At 43.6% G+C, this 9,625-nt stretch overlaps 1 long non-coding RNA gene across 1 annotated transcript; it reads right to left on the bottom strand.

Moving 5' to 3' along the window:
- Positions 1 to 5,688: 5,688 nt before the first annotated feature.
- LOC141434744 (uncharacterized) lies at positions 5,689 to 8,626 on the bottom strand. Its single transcript, XR_012452092.1, has 2 exons — positions 7,801 to 8,626; positions 5,689 to 7,276 (listed from the first exon to the last, which is right to left on the bottom strand). It is a non-coding gene; the product is annotated as an uncharacterized lncRNA (long non-coding RNA).
- Between the last annotated feature and the right edge of the window lie 999 nt (positions 8,627 to 9,625).

Consider the following 9,625-nt stretch of genomic DNA (forward strand, 5'->3'; position numbering starts at 1 on the left):
ATCGAGGAGAGGGTACAGCTCTACCCACCGGGTAGCAGCATCTTCTATTACAAGGATCCAAGTTTCACCTTTGTCACCTTTCGGTAGAGGACCGAATAAATCAACGGAGAGAACCTCACCTCGCTGCTGTAAAACGGGAGTTTGCAGAAGGCCAGCCGGTTTCTGGTTCGAGATCTTATATTTTTGGCATTCCGTGCAATTCTTCAGGTATTCAGTAACTAATTTACGCATACCTGTAAAATAGTATCTATTTCTGATACGAGCTAACGTTCTTTCGATGCCTTGATGGCCGGCAGTAGGAACGTCGTGAAATTCTTCAAGAATTTTACTTACCATGGACGCCGGGACTACAAGTTGAGGATCTTCAGAGTCGGAGTCAGGATCCAAGCGATAGAGTACTCCTTGTGACATGACATATCCGCGCTCGAGCCATCGGTTAGCAGCTAACAGGTCAGTATTTTCTAAATCTTCAATAATCTTTTTTGTTTCAGGATCCTGCAGCTGAGCTTCGCGGAGGCTGGTTGGAGTGTAGCGAGGTAAGTCGAGCGTCACGGAACATATTTTACACTCACCATCAATACACTCATTGCAGCTGGGACGACTCAACATGTCCGCTAAAACGTTCAACTTACCTGGAGTATACTCATATTTAATATCAAACGCTTGTAACTTCATAGCCCATCGAATTAGGCGCCCAGTAGGAGATTTAAGAGTGAGCAGCCAACGCAAGGGCTGGTGATCACTCTTGACTATAATAGTATGACCTTCAACATACCCTCTGAACTTTTCCACCGCCCAGACCACCGCTAAAGCCTCTCGCTCAGTGGTCGTGTAGTTTCTTTCCGCTGACGTTAGTAGCCTGCTTGCGTACACGATGGGTCTCTCATCGTAAGCTTCTCCTTGCATAAGTACAGCACCTAAAGCATAACTACTTGCGTCTGTTCGAATCACAAAAGGTTTACTATAGTCGGCTTGAATAAGTACTGGTGCAGTTGTCAGTTTCTGCTTTAGGTTGTTGAAAGAGTCACGCTGTTCATCCGTCCACGTCCATGCCACATCTTTACGAGTAAGTTTGGTCAAGGGTTGAGCAATTTGAGCAAAATTAGGGATAAACTTACGGAACCAGGAGCATGTTTGGATGAAAGACTTCAAGTTCTTCAAGTTGGTAGGCTCCTTCATTTGCATAATGGCATCGAGCTTCGAAGGATCTGCTTTGATACCATCTGGAGCGACCACGTGACCAAGATAAGTGACACTCTCACGAGCAAACGAGCATTTATCCCTATTGGCCCTCAGACCGAACAACCGAAGCCTGTCGAATACTCTCTGCAGGTCCTCCACGTGCTTCTCGAAGGATTCGGATATTATGCAGAGGTCGTCTAAATAGCAAAGTAAGGTGACATTTTTGAGGGTATTACCTGAACGAAACCGGTCCATCAGACGTTGAAACGTCGCCGGTGCGTTTTTCAACCCGAACGGCATGCGCGTGAACCTGAAGGTCCCGTAGTGCGTGACGAAAGCAGTCTTGTCACGATCCTCTGGCGCAACACTTACTTGCCAGTATCCAGACTTTAAGTCTATAGTGGACATAAAACAGTTTTGCTTCGTTGCCTGAAGTAACTCGTCAATAACCGGAATGGGATAAGAATCAGTTTTGGTCACATTATTGAGCTTGCGGTAGTCAACACAAAATCTAACACCATTACCTTTTTTTGGAACTAGAATGGCGGGAGCAGTCCAGGCAGACTCACATTCTTCGATTACCCCTTCACTTAGCATCTTGTCGAGCTCCTGTCTCATGATTTCTTTCTTAGCAGGAGTAAGGCGATACGGCGGAGAAGACACCGGCGGATGATTACCTGTATCGATGTGGTGCTCGGCAAAGGTGGTCGGAGCTCCCCCTGATTTAAAGATGTCTGCGTTAGAATAAAGTAGACCTGCCAGTTTATTACGCTGAGTAGATTGCAGCATAACACCTTCGTCGCTGCGAAGTATGTCGGCTGATGAACACGTGACGTGACTACTCGGCGATTCGAATTCTACTGGATACTGTGTGAGTTCCTCAGAGAAACGCCACTTGGCAGTTGCAAAATCCATCGAAATGGCAGCTTTAACTAGAAAATCAATACCTAGTAACGTATCATTACCTGACGCGTCTGGCAATACAACAAACTCAAGTGACACGGTCTTATGCTTTACAACAACATCTAGTGTTGTTGTGAGCACCTTCATATTCTGCACAGATCCATCTGCTAACCTAATGGACATGAAAGATTCAGAAAAAATCTGGTTGTGTTTCTTTAACAAAGCATACAACGAACAACCTACTACAGACCGTTTTGCGGCTGTATCTATTAAAGCTCTGCCCCTTATGCCTAAAATAGTTACACCCAAAATTGGTCGCTGTTGTTGTACCACTGGGTTTGAGGACGAGTGCAAATCGGCAGACGCACAATCAAAATCTAACGAAGGTGGAGCACAGACTGAATGCATACTAGGATTCGACGTAATCCGGCTGTTAATAGACGTAGAAACGTTATCGTTAACGTCTGAACAGGTTACCATAACATCACGTGAAACCTCCTTGTATTCAGAGAAATCAGTCTCAAATTCACTCCCCCTTAAATTAGCATCGTCACCCGAAACGTTTGCGAAACTGTCACATGTGGATAATGAACACTCACCCGTAACAAAATTACTACCCACCGTGAGTGGTACTGCGGAGGCCAAACGCGTTTCATACGGTTGAGACCCTACCAGCTTAACGCACATTTTTTGATTATTTTCTGATCCTATCAGTTTAACATACACATCACTATTAAGTTCTGGCCCTACTTGCTTAACGCAATCACCATAAGGTAGGGGCACTACCGGCTTGACGCACATTTCGTACTCGGGTAGTGACACTACCGAGGTCACGCGTAAATCATAGAAAGCTGTAGGTAAAACACTCGTAAACTGATTAGGCAAAAACACAACATTATTTGACAGCATATGATAAAATTTTCTAACATAAAACAATTCAGGAATAACCGATTTAAACATTGATAGGTTGTAATCGGATTTCGTTGCAACATTGTCTTTAAATTTACGACGCACACTAGGCAAAACAATAGATTTCACAGCACTCGAAATCTGATTATGCCTTTTAATAGCGGCGGCATTACAGTCAGAGCGAATATGACACTCATTGTTAATAAAACAAACAGTCGAACTGTGTGCGGAGGACAAGGTCAGTGAACTTGAATTTATATCGGAAATAGGTTCCATACCTATTGCAGAAAACTGCGAATTGCACTTAGAACAATTTGATCTTATCACGCCTTTCTCCCCGCACCCATAACAATAAATATGACTACCGTTATTGTTGTTACTGTTAATATCATTAATGTCGTCATATGTAGCACTGTTATCATTACTTATTCTATTTTTAAGTTTAGGGCAATTGTCTTTTGAATGATTGGGCCTTTTACAGTACGAACAGAACATACGTTTTTTCCTGTTGGGATCCGCGTTGCTCGTACTCGCGCCAGCCGGGGTCATCGGCGGCGGCGGCGGGAGCGGCGGCGGCGGCACGTTTGATGTTGAGCGGCGCGCGTTTGAAGTCGAGCGGTGCGCGGGGCCGGCAGCTGGCGGCTTCCCTGCGCTTGACCGCGGCACCCCTGTCACCTCTAATGCGTCTTCGATAGAATGAGCTTTGCTGAGAAGCTCGTCAAAAGACTGCAACTCTTCACGACGAAGGCGTTCGCGGATTCGATGATGTAGCAAGCCGTACACCATGTCGAGTCGGGCTTTATCCGTGAGGTCCTCGACGGGAATTCGGGCGAGTATTGCTCGAGCTCGAGCCACGAACTTGTCGGTATTTTCGTTGACCTGCTGCTCGCTGTCAAATAAGTCGCGGTATAACCGGTGGGGCGGTCGACGGTCTCCGAAGGCTCGCCGAAGTCTGTCTAGGGCCTCCGTCCAGGACGTCGTAGTGCCTTTGATTCCTTGCCACCAGGTAGCAGCAGAATGAGTCAATAATATGGAAAAACCTCGAATGGCATTCTCATCCGTCACACGGCAGCAATCTTTGTAGGCCTCCACTGCGTCAATAAATCCTTCCAAACTTTCCTCGGCGCGGCCGCTGTAAGTGGCCTGGCATTTTGAGAAATTGCCGGTCACGACAGGGGCGGGGGCGGCGACGGTCACGTTGACGGGCTCGCCCGAAGCCGGGGTCGAAGAGCGAACTTCGCGCAGCAGCCGCTGGAACATGTCCGCGTTCGATTGCTGAATGGTTTGCAGCAAGGTGGACAGGTTATCCATCGACATCGTCACATTTCCAGGTCGCTCACCATCATCCACATCAGAATGGTGCTCTGCGGCGGCGGCGGCGTTACCAGAACGAGTCATCATTGTGTAGGCAAGTATTGTAAACACGTAAAAACACTCGAAAAAGGTAAAAATGTTTATAAAACAGTCAAAGTAATGCACAGTTCACGATTTTTCGTTTTTACACACACGTGTTCTTCACTTAAAGACACACGGAAAGGGCGCCATGAAACGAGCGTGTTTGTACATCACCATTTATTTGTTTATTAACAATTTTTATCACCAGAATGTTCGTGTACAATTTTTTAACTTAAAGAAATCACAATTCACATATTATTCGTTCGGCCATAACATCAGTTCAATTCGCCATCTTTAAAACGCGCCGGGCGCTGTACTTGTCGGCGCGGGCGGCCGGTGGGGTTATTCCCTACAAAGCCCACAGATGGCGCTACGGGTACTGTTGCTAGTGTTACACAGTACCTATTATTTAGTTTAAAGGTATTCTAATGGTAATGGTAATTGTGGTGGTTCCAATGGTGGTGATCTATTGTTAATGCATCACCTGCTGTAAACTAGTCCATCCTTCTTTCTGTAAAAAGGTTGCCTGGAAGAGATCGCTCTTAAGCGATAAGGCCGCTTATTGCTTACCTTGTAATTTTCTCTGTGTACCTGTTTTCTGAATCGATTACTATTTCTGGTGTACAATCTATATTAATAATTTCGTCAAGGGGTACGGTAGACTCGAACGAAATGCACATCAAATTGAAGAGCGTAAAAAAATAGTCAATCCGAGTCGACAACTTGTAGGCGGAAAATTCGGATTATCGAGTATTTTCAATATAAACTTGAATAAATTACTAAGTATATAATGGCGTTGCGAAGTAAACATGTCAATCAAAGCCATCACATCAAAGTGGCGTTAGTGTCACGTCATCACGTGTCACAGGTGTCACAGGTTTGCATTTCGTTCTCCATTGTGACCTCATAAGGGCCCCACACACGGTACGATTCGTCGATTTTCATCAGATCAATCGTACAGACGAATCGTACCGTATATGGGCCCCTTTAGGTCTAATTTCTTTGATTATGAGACAGAGACATCATAGTTATTTGGGCAAATAAGATTTAGGACAAATATCTACTAGAGAATAATACCGATACGTAGGTTAGCTGTGAAAGTACGTTTGTGATAATATTAAGCATGGGAGTATACGTCAGATTTTTCGATAAGTAAGTACGACAGTCTTTACACTGGCAAAAATTTTTTTCAAACATGTTATTATGAGTCTACATATTACCCGAGCGAAGCCGGGTTTTCATCTAGTAAAGAGTAATTGTATTGTATTGTAAAAGCTATCCACAAATAAAAGACATAAACAATGGCAATGTTGATTTATTTACAAAACTACACACGACTCGTCATAATACAAACTATAAAATTGTACAAAAAAAGCAGTAGACGAGAATTCAAAAACTGTTTTAAATCCTTAAGGTATACCCCTTACACCGTATCACACTATGACCGTAATAGGGAGGTGTCAGGCTAAAATATATTCACATCGAAAATACAAACTGAAACATAGACGCACAGAAAAACTAGAAAAGAGACCAGCGCTGGGAATCGAACCCAGGTCTTCAGCATTCCGTGCTGCGTGCTATACCGCGTCACCACTGAACAGGAGTACAGACACGAATTTTTCCTATGCACCACATATCTCAGCTTGTTGTTGTGTAAAGTAACAAAAATTTGGAGTTGAAATAAAAAAAATACAAAGAGACTCCAAAAACCAATCTTAATTTGATTGCTTAATAGCGACATCTCTTGTCGGGGTGAGCGGTAAGTTCCAATGGAGTGCAGAAAGTTTCTCGATGAGGGCTACGGCTTAGATGTCGCTAGTGTCGCTGCTTAAGTGACTAAATAAGAAACAAACAAGCTGAGATATGTGGTGCGTGGGGGAAATTCGTGTCTGTACTCCTGTCCAGTGGTGACGCGGTATAGCACGCAGCAAGGAATGCTGAGGACCTGGCTTCGATTCCCAGCGCTGGTCTCTTTTTCTGGTTTTTCTGTGCATCTATGTTTCCGTTTGTATTTTCGATGTGGATTTTACGGGATGACTGTAAAAGTACTTAACAAAAATTTGGAGTTGAAATAAAAAATACAAAACGACTCCAAAAACCAATCTTAAAAATATATTCTTTGTATCGTAAAGTATGAGATTGCCCACGAGTACGTTTCCTATCCAAACGTCGCCGTAGCGTCACTTATGCTCTAATATTCCTACGATCCTATTACGGTCATACCATGATACGGTGGGTAGAGACCTTTGTAGGTCGTAAATTTCGGGTCAACAATTATTCGGACTTATGGATGCATACACAATAATCCATAATTCAAACAAAATATCAATCTAAAAAAAATAAAAAAAATAAACATAAGTTCAGATCTTTTCATGCAAAATTAATATCTTAATCTAGAAGTCGACCCTACCACAGAGTACATACAGAGTTGGGCGTAAGCAATTACTTTTGGAATTAATTACACAATTACATTACTTCGATAATCAAAATTACTGTAATACTGAACTATGATTACATTTGTAATCCATTCTTTTGGAATCGGTATTGTAAGCCACTACTGTAATCTTGATTCCTCGGGGTAATCAAGTGCTTAAGTAATCCGAATTACTTTACTCCAGTTCCAGACTAGATTACTTCATTGGCAAACCTTATTCTATTATTATGTTAATGCCACTCAAATGAAATTGTTTTTGGTTTACATGTCATTCTAGCATTTCACTTTCACCACAGATTTGCTATTATTATTATTCCCCTGAATGGCGGCCTTAAGGCTTGGGCCAATGTCAGTAAAATTAAAGATAAATATATTCTTCTTCTTCACGTTAGCGGTGAGCGGGGCGGCGGGCGGCGGGCGGCGCGGCGAGGGAGAGCGGAGCGGCGAGCATACCTTGTCTTATCTTATCTTATCTTATCCTTAGGGGTCCTTGCGGATACACTTCGACCCGTAGGGATCTTTTGTGTAATTACCCCTCCTTCGCACTTACTCTATTGCCTTTATCACCTCGTCCATAAATTGGATGATTTGACGTAGCGGTAGTGCCTTAAAGTCTCCTGGTGCGGGGTATCCGTCGCCAAAGAGTCTCATTCTTGATCTGGCGAGGGCGTCACATTCACACATAATGTGTTCCATTGTTTCGTCTTCCTCGCCACATATTCTACAGACTTCATTGTCCTGTAGTCCCATCTTTACTAGTATGTGTTTAGTATTGAAGTGACCTGTGAATGCCCCGACGATATGTCGGAGTTGTTTCCTACTGAGTGTCCAGAGTTTTTTAGTCCAGCTTGTGCTGACATTTTCGATGAATCGTTTTGAATGCTTTAGACCTTCCAGTGTTTTCCACCCTTGTTGGTGTTTAAGTTTGGTGTGGTCGTTTATGGCATTCTTCATGGTTCCCTGTGAAGTGAGCATACCTTGTACTTCGCAATAACTTCAGCGGTTTCGAGCCGAAGGGACGCATTTAAAATAAAATGGCGTTATCGAAAATTGCTCTTCAGTGCCTCGAAAGTAACTCATATTTCAGGCAGGACATTTTGAAATTGAATATTTCGAAGCCGTGGTGGCCTAGTGGTTTGACCTATCGCCTCTCAAACAGAGGGTCGCGGGTTTAAACCCCGGCTCGCACCTCTGAGTTTTTTCGAAATTCATGTGCGAAATTACATTTGAAATTTACCACGAGCTTTGCGGTGAAGGAAAACATCGTGAGGAAACCTGCACAAACCTGCAAAGAAATTCAACGGTGCGTGTGAAGTTCCCAATCCGCACTGGGCCCGCGTGGGAACTATGGCCCAAGCCCTCTTGTTCTGAGAGGAGGCCTGTGCCCAGCAGAGGGACGTATATAGGCTGGGATGATGATTTTGAAATTTGAACATCAGAGGCGATAACCTCCCCCTTTTTTTGAAGTCGGTTTGATCGCATGCCTCAACTTATTCTGAGGATGTTTCGACTTCGACAGCCATATGGCGGGCCTATTTAAAATTTCGGCGATAAATAGTTCTGTATCCATTTTGTCGCGCGCGAATCGTCTAAAAAATGTTGTTCCTTGTTTAACCGGCCGATGCGTCCCGCCAATAACGCCGTTCGCGCCGCTCTGAGTCGTGGCCTCCCTCCTAATGAGGGCTATCGCGAATGAATTCGCCGCTAGAGGCGCTAGTGTAGCGTGAGGTCTACGAAATGTCAAATCTCATAGTTTTTGGGTGAGCTACGCGGGTTTATTTATAATTAGATTTTTTTTGTGAATATTTTGCATTTACCTGAAATTAATTATGGCATTATTGCGTAACGGGCCATGAAATGTCATGTGTTTTGAGACAGTTTGTCTTTTGAAACTTTTATCCTCCCTTTTTTTACGAACAAAACGGGACTAAGCAACACTGTGGTTGCTGGATATTTTTACGGTACGGTTTTAAGGTGTTTTAAATATGATTTTAATCTAAACTTTGTTTTAACGCCCGTAATAACAGACTCTGAAAGCCATAACTTAAAAACCTCACGCAACAGTGCGCGCCTCTAGTGAACAAAGAACGATAGCCCTCATTGCCCGTATCGTTGTTCCCCCCGCGCGCCGCCCCGCGCCGCGGTGGCTCGTGGCATGCTTCAAGCGTCTTTTGAATTTGTTTTGGCCGCTCGCCGCTCACCGCTGCCGCTGCCGCAAGCCGCGCGAGTTCGTGGCCAGGCCGATATACATTTGGAAAGGTTTTTTTTATATTCTACAACTTTTTGTACGGCGGGCAATCTCGAATCGCTGTGTACAAAAATATGAAAACGCATATAAAACAAAGTCATCAACATTACAGGAACTTACTTAGTATCGAAAAAAACCTACTTTTATGCAAGCGGTAACTTTTTTCACACAACGATTCAGGGACTACCTGCCATAGTAAAGTTTTAGAACTTAGATAAATAAAATAAATAAATAATCACGGGACAATTCACACCAATTGACCTAGTCCATAAGCTTAGCAAAGCTTGAGTTATGGGTTACTAAGCAACGGATAAATATAATTATATAGATAGATACATACTTAAATACATAGTAAACACCAAGACCAGAGAACAACATTCGTATTTTTATTACAAATATCTGCCCCGACACGGGAATCGAACCCGGGACCTCAAGCTTCCATAGTCAGGTTCTCTAACCACTAGGCCATCTGGTCGTGGTAGAATAAGCTATCCAGTGCCATATCGCTTGTCCTTATTGGTCATTAGGCCAATTAGACACCCTCCTTTGTAGGT

The sequence above is a fragment of the Choristoneura fumiferana genome, chromosome 14 (genome assembly GCF_025370935.1).
Source record: "Choristoneura fumiferana chromosome 14, NRCan_CFum_1, whole genome shotgun sequence".
NCBI classification, from domain to species: domain Eukaryota; kingdom Metazoa; phylum Arthropoda; class Insecta; order Lepidoptera; family Tortricidae; genus Choristoneura; species Choristoneura fumiferana.